This window comes from Pimephales promelas, chromosome 24 (assembly GCF_988280905.1).
Source record: "Pimephales promelas chromosome 24, fPimPro1.hap1.1, whole genome shotgun sequence".
Lineage (NCBI taxonomy): Eukaryota > Metazoa > Chordata > Actinopteri > Cypriniformes > Leuciscidae > Pimephales > Pimephales promelas.
The window spans coordinates 16,061,589-16,082,475 of record NC_142792.1 but is presented as its reverse complement, the minus strand read 5'-3'; the positions used below and the strand labels follow the sequence as shown (position 1 = coordinate 16,082,475).

The window sequence follows — 20,887 nt, the reverse complement described above, 5'->3', positions numbered from 1 at the left end:
CATGTTTACGAGGTACTTGCGACCCAGTACGACCCCTTAGGCTTCACGCTCCCCTTCGCCGCCCGAGCCAAGATTTTAGTTCAGAGGTTATGGGACGAGCAACGAGACTGGGACGACCCAAACCTACCTGACGACCTTTTGAGATCCCGGAGAGAATGGGAGGCGGAACTTCCTACGGTGGCAAGTATTTCACTACCCACGCTGTGTCACATCTTCGGACATTAATGATTCCCACGACACCAGACAGATTCGCATCTTTCGCGACGCTTCCGAGCAAGCTCACGGATCTGTCGCCTGCCTACGTACTAATGATGACGGTGGTCGTATTCAATTAGCCTTTGTACTAGCGAGGTCCAAGGTCGCCCCAAAACGACGTCTGACGATTCCTCGACCAGAGCTTCGTGCTGCCCTGAATGGTGCCCAATTAGCCAAACCGTTGAAAAAAACCGAGCTCACCGTCGAGATGAATACAGTGACGCCATGGACCGAGTCCACCACCGTGTTTCAAGGTGTTTGTTGGAACCGGGATAGCCGAAATTCGAGAGCCGACAACTGAATGTTCCTGGCGATGTGTGGATTCCAGCAGTAATCCAGCTGATGACCTGACCCGAGGTAAAACTCTTCTTCAGCTGTCAGTGCCCGACAGATGGAGCCAAGGACCATCATTCCTGCTTGAGTCTGAGTCAGTATGGCCTTTCTGTCCTTCTATTCAACCACCAGAAATCAAAACAGAGGAGCGCAAAGGAATCTTCTGTGGACTCAGGACGGAAGTAGATGTTCCTGACATTCCCGGTTCCCTGGAGGCAACGGTTCAAGGTCTAATTGATACAGGACCACCTTCAGCAGTGGACTACCCAACTGCAGAATGGCACATCCTGCAGAAGTCTCGAATGGATAGTTTTCCAGACGAGTACAAACTCCTAAGAGCTGGTTAAGGAGAAGCTTTTGGATGCCGAGAGGTACGAGAAGCTATATACGAAAACAACAGCAACATTTGTGCAAAGACTGCCAAACGCGGAAGAACAAACCAGTTATTCCCCGAATGGCAGATCTACCTCCAGCTCGACTCAGACTGCTCAAACCCCCATTCCACAGCACGGGCATGGACCGTTTCGGGCCGTTCCAAATTAAGATTGGCAGACGATGTGAGAAAAGGTGGGGAATCGTCTTTAAGTGCCTCACGACACGAAGTGTTCATCGAGACCTTCTCACCGCTATTGACGCTGATTCCTTTCTGATGGCTTTGAGGAGGTTTATAGCGAGTTATATTCAGACAACGGCACTAACTTTCACGGAGGACGGAAAGAGTTGCGGGAAGCCTTTGCGTCGCTCGCTCCGTCACAGATCCAGCTGCATTTAGCTAAACAAAAGATTTCTTTCCACTTTAACCCACCTGGAGCCCCACACTTTGGTGGTGTGTGGGAAAGAGAAATGAGGTCAGTCAAGACTGCTCTTCGCATCACAGTCAGCTCCCAAGTCGTAACTGAGGAAGTTCTCCAAACAGTCCTCATTGAGGTGGAGGGAATGCTTAATAGCAAGCCCTTGGGTTACACTTCCAGCGATGCAGCTGACCTCGACCCTGTCGCAGCGAATTATTTGCCGACGGGGCGGCCAGATAGCTCACTGCCACTCGTAGTCTATCCTCTGGTCAAGTTTCGCCCAGCATTACCTGCCCACGCTACAGACCCGCAACAAGTGGCACACAGATGCCGGTGACATTTCTATCGGAACAGTGGTAATGCTCATCGATCCACAAGGTGGATACAAATCCACCTACTCCAGTAATATACAGTCCTTAACCCTTTAACGTGCATTGTAACCGTGCGGTTGACTTTTTTCCGCGGTCAAATTCCTGTTAATAATACTCGCCAAACTCCATTTTTAGCTGTTTGTTCTTATTCCTCTCACTGAATAGAATGTGTAATGACAATTATATCCACTGGGTGGCAATGTTGTACTAAAATATGTGTTGCTGAGACGAGCTGAATCGGAACCGGAAGATTATTGTCGTGATCTCTCTTCAAACAATGGCTGCCAGTGACGCGAAAATTTAAGGTAAGACATTTTTTGGTTGGATTTCATGTTCTAGACTTCCTAATGATTATCTTTTTGTTGAATGGAAGAAACGTGATAATAAAATGTATCTCTCTGTTGCCTCAGAAAAGATTGTAGCAGAGGAAGCAGAGGAAGAACGCGCTTCAGAGCGCTTGAGTTGCCCAGATCGATATATCTATCTTTTCTTTTCTTTCTTTCTTTCTTTCTTTCTTTCTTTCTTTCTTTCTTTCTTTCTTTCTTTCTTTCTTTCTTTCTTTCTTTCTTTCTTTCTTTCTTTCTTTCTTTCTTTCTTTCTTTCTTTCTTTCTTTCTTTCTTTATCTTTTTTTTCTCTTTCTTTATCTTTCTATCTATCTATATATCTATCTATCTATCTATCTATCTATCTATCTATCTATCTATCTATCTATCTATCTATCTATCTATTTATCTATCTTTTTCTTTATTTCTATCTATATATTCATAACCTTTCTTTCTTTCTTTCTTTTTTTCTTTCTTTCTTTCTTTCTTTCTTTCTTTCTTTCTTTCTTTCTTTCTTTCTTTCTTTCTTTCTTTCTTTTTCTTTCTTTCTTTCTTTCTTTCTTTCTTTCTTTCTTTCTTTCTTTCTTTCTTTCTTTCTTTCTTTCTTTCTTTCTTTCTTTCTTTCTTTCTTTCTTCTTTCCATGCAGTATCACCTCATATCAAACAATTTTATAGCATTTTGGATAAATGTCCCATTATTCAACTTCAGAGGGCCATAAATACCTTATTTCTAATAAGTAGAAAAAATTAACTGTCAGTTCTTGTAGGGGACATCCCATAGAGTACACACACCTCATATCAAACAATTTTACTGCAGCATTTTGGAGTAATGTTACGTTATTTGACTTCAGAGGGCCATTATACCTCTTTTCTAATAAGTAGAAAAAAAAATGACGGTCAGTTCTTATATGGGACGTCCCATACAGTATACGCACCTCGTATCAAACCATTTTACTGTAGCATTTTGGAGAAATGTAGCATTATTCTACTTCAGAGGTCCATAAATATCTCATTTCTCATAAGTAGAAAAAAATAATGGCCAATTATTATAGGGCACGTCCCATACAGTATACACACCTCATGTCAAACCATTTTACTGTAGCATTTTGGAGAAATTACACATTATTTGACTTCAGAGGGCCATAAATACCTCTTTTGTAATAAGTAGAAAAAAACAATGTTCAGGTCATGTACGGGACGTCCCATACAGTATACGCAACTCATATAAAAACCATTTTACTGTAGCATTTTGGAGAAATGTCCCATTATTCGACTTCAGAGGGCCGTAAATACATCATTTCTAATAAGTAGAAAAAAATAATGGTCAGTTCTTATACGGGACGTCCCATAGAGTACACGCACCTCACATCAAACCATTTTACTGTCGCATTTTGGGGAAATGTCCCATTATTCGACTTCAGAGGCCCATATATACCTCATTTCGAATAAGTAGAAAAAACTAATGGCCACTTCTTGTACGGGACGTCCCACACAGTACACACACCTCATATCAAACCATTTTACTGTAGCATTTTGGAGAAATGTCCCATTATTCAACTTCAGAGGCCCATAAATACCTCATTTTCAATAAGTAGAAAAAAATAATGGTCAGTTCTTATACGGGACATCCCATACAGTATACGCACCTCGTATCAAACCATTTTACTGTAGCATTTTGGAGTAATGTTACATTATTTGACTTCAGAGGCTGATATATTCCTCATTTCTAATTAGTAGAAAAAAACAACGATCACTTCTTGTAGGCAACGTCCCATACAGTACACACACCTCATATCAAACAATTTTACTGTGGCATTTTGGAGAAATGTTCCATTATTCGACTTCAGAGGGCCATAAATACCTCATTTCTAATAAGTACAAAAAAATAACTGTCAGTTCTTATATGGGACGTCCCATACAGTACACACACCTCAAATCAAACTATTTTACTGTAGCATGTTGGAGAAATGTCCCATTATTCAACTTCAGAGCCCCATAAATACCTCTTTTTCAATAAGTAGAAAAAAATAACGGTCAGTTCTTATACGGGACGTCCCACACAGTATACGCACCTCATATCAAACCATTTGACTGCAGCATTTTGGAGAAATGTCCCATTATTCGACTTCAGAGGGCCATAAATACCTCATTTCTAACAAGTAGAAAAAAAATAACAGTCAGTTCTTATACGGAACGTCCCACACAGTACACGCACCTCATATCAAACCATTTGACTGCAGCATTTTGGAGAAATGTCCCATTATTCGACTTCAGAGGGCCGTAAATACCTCATTTCCAATAAGTAGAAAATAATAATGGTCAGTTCTTATACGGGACGTCCCACACAGTACACGCACCTCATGTCAAACCATTTTACTGTAGCATTTTGTAGAAATGTCACATTATTTGCCTTCAGAGGCCTATAAATACCTCATTTCTAATAAGTAGAAAAAACGAACGGTCAGTTCTTATACGGGACATCCCATAAAGTACACACACGCCTCACATCAAACCATTTTACTGTAGCATTTTGGAGAAATGTCACATTATTTGCCTTCAGAGGCCTATAAATACCTCACTTGTAATAAGTAGAAAAAATTAACGGTCTGTTCTTATACGGGACATCCCATAAAGTACACACACACCTCACATCAAACCATTTTACTGTCGCATTTTGGAGAAATGTCCCATTATTCGACTTCAGAGGCCCATAAATACCTCATTTCTAATAAGGAGAAAAAACTAACGGTCAGTTCTTATACGGGACGTCCCATAAAGTATACACACCTCACATCAAACCATTTTACTGTTGCATTTTGGAGAAATGTCACATTATTTGCCTTCAGAGGCCTATAAATACCTCATTTCTAATAAGTAGAAAAAATTAATGGTCTGTTCTAATACGGGACGTCCCATAAAGTACACACACCTCACATCAAACCATTTTACTGTCGCATTTTGGAGAAATGTCCCATTATTCGACTTCAGAGGCCCATAAATACCTAATTTCTAATAAGTAGAAAAAAAATCATATCAAACCTCATATCAAACCATTTTACTGCAGCATTTTGGAGAAATGTCACATTATTCTACTTCAGAGGCCTATAAATTCCTCATTTCTAATAAGTAGAAAAAACGAACAGTCAGTTCTTATACGGGACGTCCCATAAAGTATACGCACCTCTTATCAAACCATTTTACTGTAGCATTTTGGAGTAATGTTACATTATTTGACTTCAGAGGCTGATAAATTCCTCATTTCTAATAAGTAGAAAAAACGAACGGTCAGTTCTTATACGGTACGTCCCATACAGTATACGCACCTCATATCAAACAATTTTACTGTAGCGTTTTGGAGAAATGTTACATTGTTCGACTTCAGAGGCCTATAAATACCTCATTTCTAATAAGTAGAAAAAACAAACGGTCAGTTTTTTTTAGGAGACGTCCCATAGAGTAAACATTTTACTGCAGCGTTTTAAAGATATGTTATATTTTACTACTTCAAAGCCCCATACTATATGCATGTTATAGATTGCGTTGTAGAACGCAGATGAACACAATGATAAAGCCAAAGGTGCCATCTTGTGCCGGCAGATGTATAGAATGCGGCTTAGCTGGAGGACAATAAAAAGCCGGAGAGAACCATGCAAAAGGTTGGTGAAGATGATGGTGACAGCCAGGGCGATGGCCTTGAGCAGAGAAGAGCAGACGGAGACCCAGCCCACAGTCAAGACTGCATCCCACGGCGGCGTCGCAGAAGGGAGTAGCCATGGAGTGAAGAGTCCCAACACTACCAAGGGGATTACCAGAGGTGATAACGGTGATGGAGGTGGAGCACACCACGTAGCCAGAGATGCGATGAGGCAGTGAGACACAAAGACCTAGGCGACCACGACTAGGCCACAGCGCCGACCCCCTGAAGTGGAAGCTGCGATCCTGAGGTTAGAGGCTGAGCTGCAACAACCATGGGTAGAGGTGGAAGCTGAGGGAGGGCGGGCGGAGCTAGTCAAAGGCGAAAGAGGTGGAGAGCCGTAGGGCAGCGAATGGGCCGCAAGTCCATGGCTAAGAAGGTGTAATGTCCAACAGAGGGAGCCCGCTGAATGGCCGATTGTCCACGCTGGAGTCAAGGGTGGTAAGTGAGCACAGGAGCAAGGGCGGCGGGTAAAGGTGGAGCGGAGGCGGAGCACTCAGATGCTGGAGACGGAGCCACAGTCTTCACACCCCCAAGAGGAGATGGCTTACAGCAGGCAAAAGATGTAGCAGGGCCACAGAGAGGAGACTGAGTCGCACTGCGGGACTGATGGGAGGAAGAGATGACTGGGTGGCAGGAGTGTCTTGGGACTGCAGAGACAGACAGATAATAGGACATATACAAGTTTATTACAAGTATTTTGGGGATGGGGTGGGAGGTTGGGCGGGACCAGCAGATTCCCCCTTGCTGCTTGTGGTGGGCTCATGCTGTTGATCCTCAGAGTCTGGGTGATCTTGGCTGGGAACTGGGTTGTGAGTGGGACTGGCGTTGTTGTCCACAGTTAGGACGGTAAGTGGTAATCCACAAGACCCCAGCACCCACTGAATTCCTACTCATATGAAATGAGGTCTTTTTACACCCCTTAAGTCAATTAATATGACATATCTCAAAAATGCTGCAGTAAAACGGTTTGAAATGAGGTGCGTATACTGAATGGGACGTTCCCTATAAGAATTGGCCATTCGTTTTTTCTATTATTAGAAATGAGGTATTTATGGGCCTCTGAAGTCTTACGATGGGGCATTTCTCCAAAATGCTACAGTAAAATGGTTTCATATGAGGTGCGTGTACTAACTGGGATGTCCCGTATGAGAATTGGCCATTCGTTTTTTCTACTTACTAGAAATGAAGTATATTCATGGGCCTCTGAAGTCAAATAATGCGACATTTCTCCAAAAGGCTGCAGTAAAATAGTTTGATATGAGGTGCGTGTACTGTATGGGACGTCCCCTACAAGAACTGACAGTTATTGTTTTCTACTTATTAGAAATGAGGTATTCATGGGCCTCCGAAGTCGAATAATGGGACATTTATCAAAAAATGTTACAGTAAAAGGGTTTGTTATGAGGTGCGTAAACTGTATGGGACGTCCCCTACAAGAACTGACCGTTCGTTTTTTCTACTTATTAGAAATGAGGAATTTATCAGCCTCTGAAGTCAAATAATGTAACATTACTCCAAAATGCTACAGTAAAATGGTTTGGATACGAGGTGCGTATACTGTATGGGACGTCCCGTATAAGAACTGACCATTATTTTTTTTCTACTTATTGAAAATGAGGTATTTATGGGCCTCTGAAGTCGAATAATGGGACATTTCTCCAAAATGCGACAGTAAAATGGTTTGATGTGAGGTGCGTGTACTGTGTGGGACGTCCCGTATAAGAATTGGCCATTAGTTTTTTCTACTTATTAGAAATGAGGTGTTTATGGCCCTCTGAAGTCGAATAATGTGACATTTCTCCAAAATGCTACAGTAAAATTATTTGATATGAGATGAGTATACTGTGTGGGACGTCCCGTATAAGAACTGACCGTTCGTTTTTTCTACTTATTAGAAATGAGGTATTTATGGCCCTCTGAAGTCGAATAATGGGACATTTCTCCAAAATGCGACAGTGAAATGGTTTGATGTGAGGTGCGTGTACTCTATGGGACGTGCCCTATAATAATTGGCCATTATTTTTTTCTACTTATGAGAAATGAGATATTTATGGACCTCTGAAGTCGAATAATGGGACATTTCTCCAAAAGGCTACAGTAAAATGGTTTGATGTGAGGTGCGTGTACTGTGTGGGACGTCCCGTATAAGAATTGGCCTTTAGTTTTTTCTACTTATTAGAAATGAGGTGTTTATGGCCCTCTGAAGTCGAATAGTGGGACATTTCTCCAAAATGCTGCAGTCAAATGGTTTGATATGAGGTGCGTGTACTGTGTGGGAAGTCCCGTATAAGAATTGGCCATTAGTTTTTTCTACTTATTAGAAATGAGGTATTTATGGCCCTCTGAGGTCGAATAATGGGACATTTCTCCAAAATGCTGCAGTCAAATGGTTTGATATGAGGTGCGTGTACTGTGTGGGAAGTCCCGTATAAGAATTGGCCATTATTTTTTTTCTACTTATTAGAAATGAGGTATTTATGGCCCTCTGAAGTCGAATAATGGGACATTTCTCCAAAATGCTGCAGTCAAATGGTTTGATATGAGGTGCGTGTACTGTGTGGGACGTCCCGTATAAGAACTGGCCATTATGTTTTTCTACTTATTAGAAATGAGGTATTTATGGCCCTCTGAAGTCGAATAAAGGGACATTTCTCAAAAATGCTACAGTAAAATTGCTTGATATGAGGTGCGTGTACTGTGTGGGACGTCCCGTATAAGAACTGACCGTTCGTTTTTTCTACTTATTAGAAGTGAGGTATTTGTGGGCCTCTGAAGTCGAATAATGGGACATTTCTCCAAAATGCGACAGTAAAATGGTTTGATATGAGGTGCGTGTATTGTGTGGGACGTCCCGTGTAAGAACTGACCATTATTTTTTTCTACTTATTAGAAATGAGGTATTTATGGCCCTCTGAAGTCGAATAATGTGACATTTCTCCAAAATGCTGCAGTCAAATGGTTTGATATGAGGTGCGTGTACTGTGTGGGACGACCCGTATAAGAACTGACCGTTATTTTTTTCTACTTATTGAAAAAGAGGTATTTATGGGCCTCTGAAGTTAAATAATGGGACATTTCTCTCCAAAATGCTACAGTAAAATGGTTTGATATGAGGTGCGTGTACTGTGTGGGAAGTCCCGTATAAGAATTGGCCGTTAGTTTTTTCTACTTATTAGAAATGAGGTATTTATGGCCCTTTGAAGTCGAATAATGGGACATTTCTCGAAAATGCTACAGTAAAATGGTTTGATATGAGGTGCGTGTACTGTGTGGGACGTCCCGTATAAGAACTGACCGTTATTTTTTTCTGCTTATTAGAAATGAGGTATTTATGGGCCTCTGAAGTCGAATAATGGGACATTTCTCCAAAATGCGACAGTAAAATGGTTTGATGTGAGGTGTGTGTACTCTGTGGGACGTGCCCTATGATAATTGGCCATTATTTTTTTCTACTTATGAGAAATGAGATATTTATGGACCTCTGAAGTAGAATAATGGGACATTTCTCCAAAATGCTACAGTAAAATGGTTTGATATGAGGTGTGTAAACTGTGTGGGACGTCCCGTATAAGAACTGACCGTTCGTTTTTTCTACTTATTAGAAATGAGGTATTTATGGGCCTCTAAAGTCGAATAATGTGACATTTCTCCAAAATGCTACAGTAAAATTATTTGATATGAGATGAGTGTACTGTGTGGGACGTCCCGTATAAGAACTGACCGTTCGTTTTTTCTACTTATTAGAAATGAGGTATTTATGGCCCTCTGAAGTCGAATAATGGGACATTTCTCCAAAATGCTGCAGTCAAATGGTTTGATATGAGGTGCGTGTACTGTGTGGGACGTCCCGTATAAGAATTGGCCGTTAGTTTTTTCTACTTATTAGAAATGAGGTATTTATGGCCCTCTGAAGTCGAATAATGGGACATTTCTCCAAAATGCTGCAGTCAAATGGTTTGATGTGAGGTGCGTGTACTGTGTGGGACGTCCCGTATATAAGAACTGGCCATTAGTTTTTTCTACTTATTAGAAATGAGGTATTTATGGGCCTCTGAAGTCGAATAATGGGACATTTCTCCAAAATGCTACAGTAAAATGGTTTGATGTGAGGTGCGTGTACTGTGTGGGACGTCCCGTATAAGAACTGACCGTTATTTTTTTCTACTTATTAGAAATGAGGTATTTATGGCCCTCTGAAGTCGAATAAAGGGACATTTCTCAAAAATGCTACAGTAAAATTGCTTGATATGAGGTGCGTGTACTGTGTGGGACGTCCCGTATAAGAACTGACCGTTCGTTTTTTCTACTTATTAGAAATGAGGTATATATGGGCGTCTGAAGTCGAACAACGGGACATTTCTCCAAAATGCGACAGTAAAATGGTTTGATGTGAGGTGCGTGTACTCTATGGGACGTCCCGTATAAGAACTGACCATTATTTTTGTCTACTTATTAGAAATGAGGTATTTACGGCCCTCTGAAGTCGAATAATGGGACATTTCTCCAAAATGCTACAGTAAAATGGTTTTTATATGAGTTGCGTGTACTGTGTGGGACGTCCCGTACATGACCTGAACATTGTTTTTTTTTCTACTTATTAGAAAAGAGGTATTTATGGCCCTCTGAAGTCAAATAATGTGTAATTTCTCCAAAATGCTACAGTAAAATGGTTTGACATGAGGTGTGTGTACTGTATGGGACGTGCCCTATAATAATTGGCCATTATTTTTTTCTACTTATGAGAAATGAGATATTTATGGACCTCTGAAGTAGAATAATGCTACATTTCTCAAAAATGCTACAGTAAAATGGTTTGATACGAGGTGCGTATACTGTATGGGACGTCCCATATAAGAACTGACCGTCATTTTTTTCTACTTATTAGAAAAGAGGTATAATGGCCCTCTGAAGTCAAATAATGTAACATTACTCCAAAATGCTGCAGTAAAATTGTTTGATATGAGGTGTGTGTACTCTATGGGATGTCCCCTACAAGAACTGACAGGTAATTTTTTCTACTTATTAGAAATAAGGTATTTATGGCCCTCTGAAGTTGAATAATGGGACGTTTGTCCAAAATGCTATAAAATTGTTTGATATGAGGTGATATTGCATGGGACGAATTGGCCATTAGTTTTTTTCTTATTACAATTTTTTTTGTAACAGACAGACAGACAGACAGACAAACAGATAGATAGATAGAAAGAAAGAAAGAAAGAAAAGATAGATAGATATATATATCGATCTGGGCAACTCAAGCGCTCTGAAGCGCGTTCTTCCTCTGCTGTGACTGAAATTACCGTATTCATAGTAATAGGCGCACACGCTTATTTTTTTAGCGGCTGGCTTGACCGTGTATTTTAGCACAGCAGCGCGATAATACAGCCTGCAGGATCATGCGGCCTATTTCTTTGCTAGACTATATTTATTTTACCCTTATTTATACGGCCTGTGGTTTACCTTCAGATTCTAAATGTAATACTGTTTACTCTTTACATATTACGAAATGAACCATTAGTCCTACTCAAATATTTCTGCAATAGCCATCATAGCTGAGGCTTACTGACTAACTCTACGTTATGCATTGAATAGTCTCGATGGGAATAAACATTACATTTTCTGTTCAACAATCTGACAAACATAACACGATAATGAGACTGAATTGATGGTTGAACATTTTTGGCTTTATTTAGCACAGTAAACTTACCTTATCAGTCACACTTGAACATTTTCTGTCTCTTGTCTAATTTTCTGACTCTTAATCTAATTTCATGGTTGAGTGTTATCCTGCTTTGTCATACATAGTACAAAGAGTATTTTTTAGCGTATTTAATTTTTTCTCAACAAATTAAAATAAATCATAATGTGCCTGTATGTTGGCTGAACAGTTTATCAATTTGACCATTGTGCATTTATTATGGATAGATGTACCTGATGCACTGAAGACACAGTTTGCGACCCTACACTGTACAGTAATGTTTATTATGTTCCATCAGTACATTTTATGGACACCCCAGATCTACCTCTAGCACCCGCTGATCCATGTGACTCAGAAGCGGAAGACCTCAGTGATCCGGACGATGGAGAGAATGAAGATTTTGTCCCTCCACGCAGTATAGATTTACCGCCCCCTTCAAAGAAATCGAGGAATAGAAACAGGCTTGTTGAGGTATCTTCAGACCTCAATCAAACTCCCTCCCCTCCCGCAAAGTCCAGGAAGACCAAATGGGTCAAAAAGGACATCCCGACCTTCACTCTGCCCGAGCCCGTCTTCGAGCTTCCAGAGTCGGTCCAGACGCCGTTTCTGTATTTTAAGAAGCTCTTTACTGACCGGATGATTGTGCACATGACTGAGCGTACCGACCAGTACTCGGTTTTCTTGTCAGTTTTGCTCTACGTGGGTGTTTTTGAATTTCCCTCTTCGGAAGATTACTGGGCCTGCGAGTCACGCTTCCCACCAGTGGCTGATACCAATCAAGTGGATGTCAGTGAAGCGCTTCAAACTGCTCCGAAGATATGTCCACTTCAACGATGACTTCCAGATGGAGGGCTGCCCTGACCGCTTCCGTAAGACGCGCCCTCTTTTTGACCAAAGAACAATGCCTCCTTATTAGACCTCCTCCTTGGCGCCAAGGTTGTCTCAATAGTCTGCAACACTATCACAGTACACAAAGAGGCGACTGTGGTGTTCTACGACAACTTCTTTACCAGCTTCAACTTGGTGAAGACGCCGCACACCAACCTGGGACTGAGAAGTGTGGGTACCGTCAGGGTAAATCGCACAGGTAATGCACTTTCAGTGAATATGTTAATCATTTTAGTTACACAATCACAACCAAATCAAACCATGCATGTGTAGCCCACATAAACTGTACAGGACTGAGATAGTTGCTGTGATTCTCCATTCCCCTAGATGGCGCTGCTTCACGTTTTATTGTCTGAGTCACTCTGTTGCACAGCTAAAGAAGACTGGGGATTTATTTTTTTTCCTACCCTCTCGTCAAGTGCATTGTGAGATGAAGACGGAGTGAGATAAATGTAGTAAAGCAGATCGCTTAACACACAGAATAAATAATGTTCAATGTTGTAAAAGCTTAAAGAAGTTTTAGTTATTGTAAACTGCCGTTTGCACTTTTGTTTTCCTTGCTTGTTTTAAGAGTCTTCGGTGAGTACATCAGAAGTGAGATTTTCTGCTAGCATTTCATTTTAAGTTGATTTAAAACTATGAAACTATAATATATTATGTGCACTTTGTTACTTTGTTATTCCTGTTATGTCTTTTGACAATGAAACAAAACCAGTCGGAGATAATTGACATGTTTATCTTCACTTCTACTGTTGTTATTTGAAACGCCATGCGTTCTCTTTCATCATCTCGTGTTCGAGATCCACCTATGGGAAGGGCATCCGTACCTGACCTCTGCAGAAGCATCCAATTGCACCAAGTCTGGCTAGACAGACAGAAGCGCGCGGCCAGTGCCCGATGAGGCCACACACAGATAAAATAATTTGAGCGGTATTCAGCCCAATCCGCATTCCCTGAAGAGGACATCTTCGCGGGAAAACCTCACTCGCGGTCTTTCTAACGTTACCCTAAGCTAGCGCTCACGCGGTTTTGCCTCAGTCGATCCTCCTGGAAGTTTGTGAGCGAGCGGCCGTTCGTCTCAACATTGTGTGGCCAGCTCCATAGAGCGCCACCGACCAGGATAGGAATATTTACGACGGGTAAACGCGGGTACCACCGCCCAGCCTGAGGAAACAACTCTTCAACGCTTTTTCCAGTGTTCGCGAAGCTCTCAAGCGCGCCTAGAGCCTCCCGCTAGACTGTCTCACGGGCCTTGATGAGTAGGAAGGCGGCCCTGAACGCTAGCAGCCCGCCTGCTGTTCCACCATGGGAGCCTCCAGCCCGCGTTCACGGGCCACGAGCCCTCCGTATTCTCCCGGTCCCGGAACCCTTGTCCGAAAGACACGGGGTCTCCCTCGGACGGTCGGGTAATCCCGTCTCGTGGCTACCAAGCCACAGGGGGGCTGTTGTGAGGGAAAGTACATAAGCAGTGTTACCAGTGTTTGCCCAGTTCACGCAGTGTTTGCCCAACACAAAACACACAAAACACAAATAATAACGAATCTAACAAATTCGTTTCGGAGGGAAAACCTCTTTCCGCAGAGAGAACCTTTCTCACCGCAGAGAGAGGAAACCCCTCCGAACCCCCGCATGTCGCCTCTAGCGTGCCCATGAGATGGCGCCATTGCATCACAAATAATTCTGTTGGTCTCAAGACACAGCTCTGCTCTGTCCCGAGCGGGGACACTCGCGAGTCACGAAGCGGCTTGGCGAACCGTTTCGGCTCCCGAGTGGGTTATGCGTACAATAATGCAGGGTTACAGATTGCAATTCGCAGTAAAACCCTCTCATTTCAACGGCATTCTCTTTTCTCACACGGAAGAGAAAGCTTCTCACATTCTGGAAGAGGAGGAAAATTCATCTCTCTTAAACAAGGGAGCGATTCAGGTGGTACCCCCCAATCTGATGAACCAGGGTTTTTATTCCCGGTATTTTCTGGTTCCAAAGAAAGGCGGCTCTCTCCGCCCTATCTTGGACCTTCGAGTGTTGAACAAACATTTGAGGAAATACACCTTCAGAATGCTGACACAGGGCGCACTCGCCCGTGCCATAACACAGAACGACTGGTTCACATCGGTCGATCTGAAAGATGCTTTCTTTCACATAAGCATTTATCCTCCGCACAGGAATTTTCTTCGTTTTGCCTACCAGGGCATATGTTGCGAATTCACAGTTCTTCCGTTTGGACTCAGTTTGAGTCCCCGGTCTTTCTGTCTGTGCGCGGAGGCGGGCTTAACGCCTCTGAGAATAACAGGTCTGAGAATCCTACTTGCATAGACGATTGGCTCATCATAGCCGAATCGAAGGAGAAGGTGTCGCAGGACACCGGCCGTGTGCTCGCTCGCGCACATCACATCGCTCGGGTTCCAAGTGAACGTGGGCAAGAGCTATCTCACGCCCAGTCAGAATGTCAATTTCCTGGGTTTGGAGTTGAACTCGGTTGCCATGCGAGCGCGTCTCTCTCTAGAGCGCGTTCGCTCTCTATGAGCTGTCTGTCACAGTTCAGAGAAGGGGCGAAAGTGCAATATCGCACATGTCTCAGGATGCAGGGATCTCATGGCTTCATCCACCCAAGTTGTGCCATTAGGACTCCTTAAGATGAGGGCGTTCATGAAATGGGTTTTGTCGCTACATTTCAGCCCGATTCGCGACCTTTGCCGCTCGGTTACAGAAGAACGCAGACTTTTACGCACGGGGAACCCCTCTCGGGGCGGTTACGATGCGGAAAGTGGTGACGACAGATGCATCCTTGACAGGCTGGGGTGCCACCCAGGAGGGCAAAACGGTGAACGGTCTGTGGCCAAACAGACTACGTTCAGCACATATAAATTATTTAGAGCTTTTTACCAATTGGAAAGCTCTGAATCATTTTCTGCCTCGCCCGCAGGGACATCATGTGCTGGTACGGTGCGACAATACCACGGCTGTGGCATACATCAACCGTCAGGACAGCTTGCGCTCGTCGAAACTTCACCTCCTAGCTCACAAGCTCTTGGTGTGGAGCAGACGGGTTTTCTTGGCATTCTGAACGTCGGCGCATATCTGCTGTCAAGGGGAAACCCAATCTACGGGATTGGCGTCTTCGTCCGCAGATGGTGGAAATGCTATGGATGAGATTCGGACGGGCGAGCGTAGATCTGTTCGCCTCGCGCGTAAACTGCCATTGTCCCTCGGGGTAGACGCACTGGCCCTCCCATGGCCGAGAGTGCTCCTGTATGCTTTTCCTCCCCTGTGCCTGATATTCCCACATTGGCCAGGGTGAGAGAGCAGGGCCTGTCTCTCATTCTGATAGCACCCAGATGGCCCAAAGCACCGTGGCTGGCGGAGATGATCCCTCCGTTGTACGCCGAGCCATTGTGCCTTCCCGTTCGCACGGATCTATTATCCCAAGCCAACGGTGAGATTTACCACCCCCCACCCGGACAGGTTGGCTCTCTGGGCCTGGCCCGTGAGAGGACGAACCTGAACGCACTTGGGCTTTCGCCGCGTGTGGTCACCACTATTCAGAACGCCAGGGCCGTCTCTACACGGCCCTTGTATGGCTGTAAGTGGCGAGTGTTCGAGGGGTGGTGCGATGGGCGCGGTATCGCATCTTATCAGTGTTCAGTTCCTGATATTTTGTGTTTCCTTCAAGACCTCATGGATAAAGGCAGGTCCTTTTCCACCATTAAGGTCCACTTGGCTGCTATTTCAGCCTGTCGTGTGGGTTTTGAGGGCTCGACCGTCGGTCGGCACCCTCTAATCCGCAGATTTATGAAGGGTGCACGCCGCTCTTTGCCAGTCGTCAGGAGAACTGTCCCGGAGTGGGACCTCTCCGTGGTGCTGGAAGCTCTGTCTCAACACCCCTTTTGAGCCTTTGGATAGTGTATCCCTTAAGCTGCTGTCTCTCAAGACAGCTTTGCTTTTGGCCTTGGCATCCGCTAAACGTGTCAGTGAGCTACATGCACTCTCGGTTCATCCCTCGTGCTCTAAGTTCTCTCTTAGTGGAGATAAGGTCTTCCTTAAGCCTAACCCGGCCTTCATGCCGAAGTGCTTCCCTGCGTTCACTTCGGAGGTGTTGGAGCTGTCCGCTTTTCACCCTCCACCTGATTACCTCTCTAGAGGATCAGAGGCTGAACGCTCTGTGTGACGAGGACGAATGCTTTCCGGAAGAGCGACCAGCTCTTTTTTTCATGGGCTCCCCCTCACTTAGGGAGTCCAATTTCGAAAAAGCAACGCCTCTCACATTGGGTTGTGGATGCTATTACCATGGCTTACAAAGCAAGGGAGTGCAGCCCCCTAGGGGCATCAGAGCTCATTCCACAAGAGGTTTAGCCACCTCTTGGGCTCCGTTTAGGGGAGTGTCACTGCAGGACATCTGCTCCGCTGCCAGTCGGGCCTCTCCTCACACCTTCGTGCGCTACTACCGGCTGGATGTCACCAGTACCTCGGTAGCACATTCGGGTCGTCTTAGCCCCTCCCTGCTGTGACCCTGTTGGGATATACCATTAAGGGTGAATGGGCTGACTGGCCATGTTCATTCCTGTCACCCATCATTTCTTCCCCTTTCGGGTATAGATTATGTCTTGGTGGGTTGGGGTTACTGTCTCGCATGTGTCCCATGCGTATTTCATGTCCTGCTTGTCCACATTAGTTAGGTGTGGTTTCACCATCGCAGGCTCATGATTAAGGGACGTGTCAGGCACCGCCTCCCCGAGGTGACCGTCCTTCTCTGGCTTCAGAACCTCACTGTGAGTGTATTGGGCAATCGGGGAGCTGTCGATGATGAGAACACGAGATGATGAAAGAGAACAATAGGTTACTGTCGTAACCCCGGTTCTCTGAAACATCGAGTGGAGAGATCCACCAGCTTTGCCCCGCTTGCCGCACGAGAAGCGAATATACTTACTGAGGAATAGCAGCGCGCCCAGATGTTGTGTGCCCGTGGGTGAGGGGTGTGGCCTCATCGGGCACTGGCCGCGCGCTTCGCGCTTCTGTCTGTCTAGCCAGACTTGGTGCAATTGGATGCTTCTGCAGAGGTCAGGTACGGATGCCCTTCCCATAGAACCGGGGTTACGACAGTAACCTATTGTTATTGTGAGATGGCGTAACGTGAATTCATGTATGTTTATTTAGCCACGAGGTTTTGAGCCAGCATAAGGGATGTTTGTAACACATTTTTGCCTTCCTATTCTTAGGAAGCATTCTTATATGCGCTATTCACATATATTCTTACTGACTGTTCTAAGTCATATTTGAGGTGACATGTTACAAAGTGCATTGTGTTCATGTTTAAACTGAGTGATTTAGAGTTTGAGTTGTATTGATTTTGAATGATTAGTGATGAAGCCCTATACAGCGACTGGTTTTTTTGTGTGTGTGCATATTTTGCCACTGTTGACAGAGAGAGAGAGAGATTCTACGGCGAGCCAGCGATCCTGTGATTCAGCGATTCAGTGATTCTGGAGTGTGACCGTAACCAGTGGCCATCAACTCACCAAGTGGATGGACCGCACATTTTCGGATACGTCATACAGATAAGATTTAAAGAGATCTCCAACGTTATCACACACTGCCGGTAGTGATTTGAAACAAGGCCTTTTGACAAACCACATTGGAACTGAAACTCAACTGAGTTGAACATTGAACTATTTGACTGGACTGTTTTTTTTTTTTCTTTTCTTTTAACTGACTGACTATTTTGGGGAAATTTGTTATTATTGTTTCTTTTGTGTGTTTCACAATCCATCTGGAATGTTAAAATAAATGTTTTGATACTGCGTTTGCTATTCAAACAGAGGTCGTAGTAGCCAATTCATTTCAAGAGCCGAACCTAATTCTGGTTTCTAATAACTTAAATATCACTAAAATAGGTCACTGTGGTATACTAATTGATGTTTTAAGTAACTCTTGTTACACATGTGCACACATTTTTCTTCTGATGCAGATATACTGTACACGTGCCTTCCGTTTGTTACAGGTATTATATCAGTGTTGGTGTGAAATTTGTGACGCATGCTGTAGTCACAAAAACAAATTCCCACGTCTTTCAGTTGGTGCAACGTTGATGAGCGATAAGGAGACGGTGAAGCGAGGCCGAGGTTTTGTTGATTTCCGTTCATCAGAGGGAGTCGTCGCAGTAAAGTGGTTCGACGACAAGTGTGTCACCTTGCTGAGCAATGCTTATGGGGTGGAGAGATACACAAAGGAGGCGCAACGGAAGGTCGACGTCCCCTGCCCATCCATCGTCTTGGCATACAATCAAGCCATGGGGGGGGCATCGATCTCTCTGATATGCTCGTGCACCTCTATAAAACACCGATGAAGTCCCGGCGCTGGTACCTGCCATTGTTTGGGTACATCATCGATGTGAGCATTGTGAATGCATGGCCCCAACCCCCGAGTTCTCCACCCCACCCAGGAAGTCTGACATGATGGCGTTGGACACCGGCCTACATTTGGCACTCAGAGAGGGAGGTGTGTCGCGTTGGCGACGTTCCAAATGTGGAGATGGGAAGTTGTTGTACAAAAACCAGTGCTTTGTTGCATATCACCAGAGATGAGTTAAGAGTAAGGCAAGGATGAGACCTATGCACGATGAGATTATTTATTTATTTATTTATTCATTTATTCATTTATTATATTTATAGTATATATTTGTAGTTATTTATTGATTACAGTTGTAATTATTTGTTTAGTATTGTATTTGTGTGTTACATTTCTTGATTTATATTGTTTACTGTTCACTTTAGAATGTTTTTATTTTATGCGTTATAATAAGAACATGATTTTAAAATGAAAATGGATTATATTGTTAACATATTCTACTGTCTGTACTGTTTTTATATGAAAAAATATTCAACTTAAGAAGATTCACACAAGAAAAAAATCTATGAATGCCTAATACTAGTTACTTCATGCCGTGAATTACCCTAAATGGGCAAGTCAACCGGCTGGTTGACATGTGTATCTGCTTCCTGATTGGGTCATTTAAAAAAAGAAAAAACTGAAAAGTTGCTAAATTTGGACTAAGGAACACCATTTTATAAAAAAATATTTAAAAAAAAAAATTGCATATTTATTTCTTAGTGTGACTGTTAAAGGGTTAATTAAACGTCAAAAACATGTCATTTTCTTTTAAGAAATCCAGACAAGACAGAGGTAATACTCAGAGGTGGTGTAGGAGCCATACTTACCACCTTATTTAATTTGTATGAATTTGTTCATTTAAATATCAGTCAATTGGGTGTGAGAGGGGGAAAGTTGCATAAATGATAGGCCACCCCTGACAGCCCGGAGAGGGGCGCTGGTGCAAGAGCCGTGCACGTGGAGCGAGAGTGGCATGGTGCCACAAACCAGCAATTGGCCTAAAAGTCATTTGTTTTATGTTACAATGCATCTTTATTTTTGATGGAATAAACTTGAGTTATTTGTTTGTAACATCGATTCGTGGTACTTTGCACGTGTCAGAAATAAAGCATCGGCATCTCCCGCAGTGGACCAGAAACGTGTTTTTTGAAAGTGTTTTTGAAAAGCATATTTCGTACGTTAAAAAAACAGCCTTTTTCCACCGTATTAATTGCAAGGTATTGCTTTTGACTTCTAAAGCTGCAAATGGTTTAGCTCCAGTCTATCGAACAGATCTTCAGGAGATTTTAGGACACCATCGCTCATCATAACATCATACCAATCTTGAGTGTGTGTTTTTTTTTTTTTTTTTTTTTTTTTTTTTTACGAATAAACAAACACTGTGATGTTGTCTTGATTGATTGATTGAATCTGTATTATATAAATATATGTGACTTGACGTATGGATGAAAAAGGGAGTTATTTCAGCAGCAGGACCAAATGGGGTAAAGCCATGTATTTTGTAAGAATCCAATTGTGCGTAATTGACACATTTACATTTTTGAGATGTGTTGCGTGCAACGCAGGGAAACTGTGCGCGAACCAGATGCAGCCTACATAGAATGATTTGGGACAACGGTGTCAAAGATGAATTTGTGTCAAGTACTGAGCAGACAATAAAGTGAATGAAATGAAACGCCAGTCGGATATGATGGACTTGATGGGTTGGAATTCATTATGACGTCTATTAATAGAGATTTATTCACCCTGTTGGGTACGTATTATAGTGATTAGTTTTGGGGCGTTGCTTGCGGTTGTTGTGTTACAGGTAACGTGGCTTCCGTAATCATTCCGGCAGCTGATTGGTGTTTCGACGGCTGATTGGATCTTGGAACTCCTCCTACTCGTCAGTGGCTGCAGCTGGCTGGGCTGTTTAAAAAGGCAAGGTTTGGATCTGTTTGGTGTCTGCTTTTGTAGGGAAGTAGTGACCCTTGGTTGAAGCCATCATCTTCAAACGCATTCTGCAATATATGTGAGTTTGTTTGGGTCTTTGCAGGTGATTTTTTTAGAGCTTTGTCCATGTGAAATGTGAAGTTGAATGACCGCTTTTAAATACGGTCGTGGTGGAGGTGAGTTAGTTTAAAAGATGGTAAGGGCAATTGAA

The 20,887-nt window shown here is 43.2% G+C and overlaps 1 long non-coding RNA gene across 1 annotated transcript; it reads left to right on the top strand.

Moving 5' to 3' along the window:
* The first annotated feature begins 11,070 nt into the window (after positions 1-11,070).
* LOC148965195 (uncharacterized) lies at positions 11,071-20,106 on the top strand. Its single transcript, XR_016149989.1, has 2 exons — positions 11,071-12,556; positions 18,429-20,106. It is a non-coding gene; the product is annotated as an uncharacterized LOC148965195 (long non-coding RNA).
* The last annotated feature ends 781 nt before the right edge of the window (positions 20,107-20,887 follow it).